This window comes from Sarcophilus harrisii, chromosome 3 (assembly GCF_902635505.1).
Source record: "Sarcophilus harrisii chromosome 3, mSarHar1.11, whole genome shotgun sequence".
Classification (NCBI taxonomy): domain Eukaryota; kingdom Metazoa; phylum Chordata; class Mammalia; order Dasyuromorphia; family Dasyuridae; genus Sarcophilus; species Sarcophilus harrisii.
In genome coordinates, this window is record NC_045428.1 from 548,397,291 (window position 1) to 548,405,537 (window position 8,247).

Consider the following 8,247-nt stretch of genomic DNA (forward strand, 5'->3'; position numbering starts at 1 on the left):
CTCCCCACAGCTGCCAAAATGATTTCTCTGAAGTGTTAAGTATAATAATGTCACTTCCCTGCCCAAAGAGCTCTGGCCCTATTACTTCTGGGATCAAATACCAGCTCTTCTCTTTGGCATTTATAGCCTTTCCATTTTCTGGGCTTATGAGGTATTACTCCTTTTCACAAACTCTTGTATTCTAGCCAGACTGGTCTATTTGCTGCTCCTCTTACATGACAAATCATCACCAATTTTACAGTCACCATTTAGAAAAATGAGTCTCTTCCTCACAGAATCCCCACCTTCCTTCAAAATTCATCTCAAGGGTCACCTCCTACATAAAGCCTTAGTTATATTCCCTCTCTACTCACAGCTGTAATGTCTTCTTACATTAAAAAAAATTTTTAAAGACCGAGTCTTATCTGCCATCTAGGGGAGGGGATAGAGGGAAGGAGGGGAAAAGTTGGAACAGAAGTTTTTGCAAGAGTCAATGTTGAAAAATTATCCATGACATGGCCCTCTTCAACAATGTGATGAACCAAATCAGTTCCTATAGAACAGTAATGAATTGAACCAGCTACACCCAACGAAAGAACTCAGAGAAATAAGTGTGAATCACAGAATTCCCAATCTCTCTCTTTTTGTCCGCCTACATTTTTGATTTCCTTCACAGGTTAATTGTACATTTTTCAAAGTCTGACTCTTTTTGTACAGCAAAATAACTGTATGGGCATGTATACATATATTGTATTAAACATGTATTGGTCAATCTGCTATCTGGGGGAGGGGGTGGGGAGAAGGAGGAGAAAAACTGGAACAAAAGGTTTTGCAATTGTCAATGTTGAAAAGTACCCATGCATATATCTTGTAAATAAAAAGCTATAATTAAAAAAAAAAAAAGACCAAAAAAAAAAAAAAAAAAGAAAAAGAAAAATTACCCATGCATATGTTTTGTCAATAAAAAGCTCTAAAATAAAATACTGAGTCTTTCCACTTGATGGTTAGAAGTGAAGGGGCTACTTACCAGACCCTTCTCACTACTTACAAGCACAGGACTTGTTACCTGTTTCATTTGTGACTTTGTCTGGACGAGGGAAAGGACTATGATTAATCTCTATTTTGAATCTCTCCCAGCTCAGTGCTATGAATGTAGTAATTAATTAATCAATCAGTCAACTAACATTGATTAAGCATCTACCATGTGACAGGCACTTTGCTAAACACTGAGGATATAAAAGTAAAAGTCACTCTGTTCAGTAGGAGAGAGAACATGCAAACAACTATATGTACAAAATAACTTGGGAGAAGTGTCAGAAGGAAGGCACTAAGATTAAGGAGGGTCAAAAGTCTTCTTGTAGAAAGTGGGGCTTTAGAAAACTAGGGAAGGCAGGAGACAGAGATGAGGAGGGAGAACACTTCAAATCAAGCATAGGTTTAGCCAGACGAAAAACTTTGGAGTAAGAATATGAAATACCATATAGGAAAAGATCAATGATACTGGACTCTAGACTATGGGCGATGGGTATAAGATATAAGAGAGGGAAGAAAGTTATGAAGGGCTTTAAAAACCAAACAAAGAATTTTCTATTTAATCCTGGAGGTAATAGTGAAGCACAGGAATTTATTGAATAGGAGAGTGATGTGGTCAGCCCTGAATTTTATGAAGATCAATTTAACAGCTGAGTGGAGGTTGGATTGGAATGGGAAGAGATGAGGCAGGGAGACCAACCAGTACGTATGTAATAAATGTTGATTAAATGAATATTGGATGCTCATTGATTCAAGAAATACTTTGCTGGTGCTTGCTGTGTACATGGGCCTGTGCTGTAGGGCTTATAGTGATGAGTTAAAGCCATCTCTGTCCTTTGGAAGTTTGTGAGGCTGAAGGGATACAAACACAAGTATCTGCAACACAACATCATAAGGTCCCTAAAAAAGAGGCTATAGACAATCAGTGGAGGGATAGGTGCAAAAGGAGGAGGGTTGTGCATAAAGGAAAACTTTTGAGGACTTAGTTTTGGAACTGAGTTTTGCAAGTGGGGGAGAATTTCAAGAGGAGTGCCCTTTTTTTGTAGGAAGGGCACTTCAGGTAGAAGAAACAGGTTGACAGAAGCAAAATACCATTTACAGTAACTATATCAATTTCTTGGTCTATCAATATACATATAACCTAGATAAAATAACTGCTAAACAGCTTTTATGGATATAAAGAAGTAAATAATTAGAAAGATGTATAATAGAGCCAACATAGCAGAAGATAACATTTACTTCAGGACTTCAAGGATCTGTGGTTTCCTTGGTGAGAATACTCCTACCAATATAGATTAGCACAGATCTATGAATATGTGGCTACTTATCCTCTCTGGTTCTCAGATTTCTCATCTGTAAAATGAGGTAAATGAATGAACTAAATAACCTCAAGATGATCTTCCAGCTCTGCATTTTCCAATTCTACTTTGCCAATCACTCTATGACTTGATATAGTCTTGAGAATTTCTGTAGCCAAAATATTCATCTTTCTGGGACTCATTTGGTGATCAGGGTCTTTGAACCAAGGCAAGCTGGTTGTCAGATGATTGATACATAGTTTGTCTCCTGCCACTCATTCAAAACCTTTTTAGGCTGATAGAACCTTTGAGGCATTGCCTTTGATAATTGGTAATTCAGGGTCACATCCATGCTGCAACTAGGAGGATTTAGATGAAGATGTTCAGATTTTGCCCAAAGTAATATATAACTTGCTGCAATATTAGTCAAAATTGATTTCACTGAATTATACAAAATTATGAATTATTTCGTTGATACAAAATTATGTATACAATTAATACAAATTATACAAAATTATGTATACAAAGTACATATTTATACATTATATACATTATACATATACACATATGTATACAAAATACATAAAATACAAAAATACAAATTATACAATAATACACAATTATGAATTTTGTGTGAATAAAGAACAGTTAAAACTACTTTTAACCCTCATTAAGCTTCATTTTATTCATCTGTAAAATGAAAACAATAATAGCACATATCCAACAGAGTTATTTTGAGGATCAAATCAGATAATGTTAGCGTAAGGGTGGGTGGCAATTAAATCAATTACCCTACCTCAATTTATGCAAGTGACATGATGTTATACCATAATTCCCTCTTTCTGTCTCAAAGATAAAAATGGGAATAATAATAACACCTACTTCCCTGGGCTGTTGTCAGGATGAAATATTTGAAATAATATTTATAAAGCATTTAGCATATTGCCTGACACGTAGTAGGTGGTTAATAAATGTTTATTCCCCTCCTTTTGTCAGGTAAAAGCAATCAGTGTAGATGTGAACAAGTTTTAGGTCTCAATCGATCCATCACAGGTTCTAGAATATGTGAAAAGCCTTTGATCAGTTTAGAAGTTCTTGAAAGCTATTGGATGAAATAAAAATTCCTGAACTTCTTGTCTCTGAGGATTATGGTAGGGAAAGTAAGGGATATATAAATCTTAAAGCATTATAGAGACAGGAATGTTGTTGACAGGCTATGGGAGATGTGGAAACCCTCTGGGTTTGGAACAGCTAGGTAGTGAAGACAGAGTACTAGTTCTGAGGTCAGGGGGACTTTAGTTCAAATCTGGCTTCAGAGACTTAGTAGTTGTGTGACTCTGGGCAAGTCATTTTACTCCTCTATTCTGTCATAAATTTGGAACAGGAAGAGACCTCAGAAGTCATTGAGTCCAAGTCCCTCATTTTCCAGATGAGGAAACTCAGGCCTAGTTACAGTGATTTGTCTAGAATGTCACAGTTAATAAGTAGAAGAAGTAGGATTTGAAGCCATGGCCTCTGGTTGCAGATTCCCTGCTCTTCCTTCCACTTCTACCACACTAGCTTATTCTTTGGTAAAACAGAGTACTGATTCCTGCATTTCCTACTCACAAAGTGGGCTGTATGGAAAGTGTTTTGCAAAGGTTAAAGTGAAATAAAAAAGGGAACTCTCATCAGAATCACAAGAGGTTTTAGAGATTGTTTAGAAATTAGTAATGAGTAGATCCTAGGAAAGAAAGGGATGCCTTCAAGTCCCAGAGGAAGTTTTTGGCAAAGCCAGAATCTAACTTTCAGCCCAAAGTTCTTGCTGCTGCTTGGGATGCTTTATTTCCCACCGTACCAGACTTTCGAGAGAGCCCTTGGCTCTGGCTACCCGCCAGCCACATCCTCTTGAGATGGATGGGTTTACAGCACTGAGGTTGAGCTGGTGTGAGCCATCCCCACTTCCCTCGTATATACCCTGTCATGCAATCATCCACTCATAGACCTAGGGTTGGGAGAGAGCCTAGGAGTCATTTAGTCAGTGACAGCAGACTCAAATAGGGTCCCTGCCTGTGCTTAGAAAAACCTATGCTTTGTTGTATTTTTATTTTGTTAAATATTTTGTTATTAACAAAATATTGTTAAGTATTTTGATCTGCTTTGATCCCAATCTGTGCGAGGCTCAAAGGTCACAAGTTTGTCACTTATGGTCTACTCCAAGCTTTCCATTGCTACCACTTCCAAATCCCTTTGGGACCTCTGAGACAGCCAAGCTGGACCCCGGAGCTCTTTGTACCCCCTCCTTGTCTCATATATCATATCTATGAATAATGGTAATGCTGGGGGTGGGGGTGGGGTGGGGGTGGGTGGGAAGACTTTCTGTTTCCACAACTCTGTTAATAGCCACATCCTAAGCTCCAGGTTAATTTGTAAGCTCTGGTGCATTCCTGGGGACATTTCACTCTGGTGTTCTTCATTCCTCTGAACTGAACTTAGGCTAGCACTCTTTTTTTTTTTTTTTTTTTTTTTTTTTCTGAGACAATTGGGCTAAGGGACTTGCCCAGGGTCACACAGCTAGGAAGTGATTAAGTATCTGACTCAGGTCCTCCTGACTTCTGGGCTGGTGATCTATCCACTGCACCACCCAGCTGCCCCCAGGCTAGTACTCTCTGAAGGTGGCTGATGGCACGGGTTCCTTCCAAGAGTTTCTGGATATCATCTTTGCCTGGATGATGCAGCTTAGGTTTGGTCAGAGATCAGTCCAACCTAGCTCAATGCAGCCCAGTCCCAGAGCAGAAATAGCTAAATTAACCTGGAAGAACATAAAATCAGAAAGAAGAATGAGTAGAAAATCTACAAAGGGAACATAAACTCTCCTAATAATTATTAAATAAATAAAGGAAATAATGAATGAAATACAGAATCCTATGACTTCTCAAGCAGCATGGAACAATATATTCCAGAATAGTTCAAAAGAGTAATGAAATCCAGAAAAGAAGAATTTAGAAATATGGGTACAAATTTAGGCCTTTAAATGAAGAATTTTAAAACTCATTAAGTAGATTAGAAAAGGAAGTGAGAGATAAACATATTTGGAATTCAACAATATTGAAATGGAGAAAAAAATTATAGAAGGTAAAGGTAAAAAGTTTAAAGAAGATATGAACTCTGTACAGGGCAAAATGGTGACTTTGAAAACAGGATCACAGAGATAACTAAAGGTTCAAAGTTCTCCCAGAAGAAAGCAAAGTATAAGAATTTGAATATAATAATGCAGGAAATAATAAAGAAGACTATGCAGAACTTTTTGCATAGAGAAAATAAAGCACCAATTAAGAGACTGCCCTAATTATCTACAGAAAAAAAAAAAACCAAACAAAACCAAATCTACATTAAAAATACCAAGACATAGAATAATTAAATTAAATGATTTTAATGACTAATAGCAAATTCTGCAAGCAACTAGGGCATGTTTTAAAGATAAAGAAGGGTACTTTGAATGATATAATTCCACAATCATGAAAACAAATCTGTAGGGAAGGACATAGTGTAGTCTGAAAAGAGATAGAAATCAAGATGCAGTCCACAATGACATACCACACCCTGCAAACTTGAAGTCAATTAAAAACAACAACAACAAAAAAAGATGGACATTCAAGAAAAGAAAGATATTTGAGGCATTCCTACATAAATAAAACAATATAAGCAGAATATCAGCTTGCAAATAATTCAAATAACAGAACAACAGGAACACAAGGAGAGTTAAAAAAAAAAAAAAAGTATGACTGCTAAGGAAAAATAACATATTTAAGAGCTGTTTTAAAAAGAGAGAAAGAAGATTGACCTTGAGATAATAGATTGGGAAGAAGATCAGGAGCAGAGTGGCAAGGGTGGAGATAGAATTGAAACAACTGAACCTGGGAATTTGGAATATTGTAATTTCTACCATATTGATGAGTTTGAGATTTAGCATCAAATGTTGGGGTTTGGTCATGTGATCAATTCACAATGGGGTTTCTCTTTGCTAAAAAACCATCATGAGACAAAACAATCCCAAAAGAGATTCAGCAAAGATGGTGTGAACCATGAGCAGATTTAAAGAAGAAATTTAACCTCATGGGTCTGATATATCTAACTCTCATAATTGTAAAAGTGAATGACTTAAACAATTCAAGAAAATAAAAGAATTAATAAGAAAATACAACCCCACAATTTGTCACTCACAAAAAATACATTTAGAAAGCAAAACCACTTAGAATCAAAGTAAAAGAATAGTGTGAAATTTATTACATATGTATTATGTAAAAAAAACAACAGCAGGAATTCAATTTATGGTATCAAAAGAGATAAAGTAATTAAAGTATACTAAAGGAATTCTAGACAGTAAGCTGATACTGTTTTTTAATGTTTCCTCATACACACAATTCCATTTCCATTTACTAAGCTTTTTTAAAAAATACAAATTTAAATATACAAATTTACAAAATATATATAATATGCAAAAATACAAATACAAATATAAAAGTACAAAAATACATATTTATTTATACACAATAGGATAGGGACTGGACCTATGATTTCATTGGGAACAGGGAATTCTGTGATAACTAAGCTCTATGAACATAATTTGGTAACTTCACTGATACTCTTAGATGTCTAGAGCAAAGCTTCTTAAACCATGGGTTGTAACTCCATATGGGACCACATCACAAAACGTTGGGGGAGGGTCATGAAATTATGGTTTTTTAACAGTAAATGTTACATTTGTATATTTATCATACATAACTATATTCCTGGGGTATATAAATTTTTTTCAGGTGAAAAGGGTAGCAAGAGGAAAAAGTTTTAAGCAGTTCTGATCTAGAGCACCCAGAGCCTAAAAATCTTATTTAAGTTCATTCTCACAAATATTAAAGGCAGGTCTTGAACCCAAATCTTCCTAAGTCTAAGGCCAGGTTTCTATCCACTTTCTAGCCACTATGTGCCTTTCATATTTCCTCACAGATCATAATTCACCAAAAATTGTATTAAATATGGAGAACAAAAGCAAATGCCATAAATAAAGTCTTAATGGTGACATCCTAAACAATAAATCATAGGAATAATAATTATTGAATCAAATATTCAAAGATATTTGAAAGATAATGATAATGATGTGACAATATATCAAACTTTATGATATGCAGCCCAAAGCAGTCCTCAAAGTGAAGAAAATAAATGTAACACAATAAAAAAATTAAAAAAGATAAAATATAAAGTATTTCATTAACTTTAGAATGCTATGGAAATGGCAGTCACCATTTATTCAACTTTCCTTTCCCACATAGCAATGATGACTTGTAACTACAGAACCTCAGGTTTAGAAAAGACTCTAGAAGTCCAACCTACAGATGAAAAGGACTCTTTTCTAATCCATCCAAGATATATCATTATAGAGTCACTGAATTTTGAGTCTAAGGATGTGGGTTTGAATCCTGCTGTGCTGCTTATTAATAAATTACATACCGGGATAAATTATTTATTTATTTTTTGGCCTTCAGTTCCCTCATTTATAAAATTTAAAAATTTGATTAATATTTCTTCCAGTTCTAAAACCTGCAAACCCAGAAAACTTGCTGTTGATTACTCACAAATTCTAACAAAAATTTTTCAACAGTGATTTCTTGTTACTTCGAAAGAAAAGTAGTAGTCAGCATAGGTTCATTAAGAAGCCATATGAGCTCATCACTTTCTATTGCTAACAGAATTACTATATTGGTGAATAGGAGAAATGTCATTGTATAACATATATCCATACTCAAATACTTAATTTAATTCAGCTTAATAAACATTGTAAAATTACCTTTTCTTTCTAATTAATAAACTTCTATTTTCTTTCCTTTCTACTTTCTTCCCACCCTAAAATTGAGAAGGAAAAACAAAATCCTAATAACAAATAAGCCTAATCAAGCAACAATGC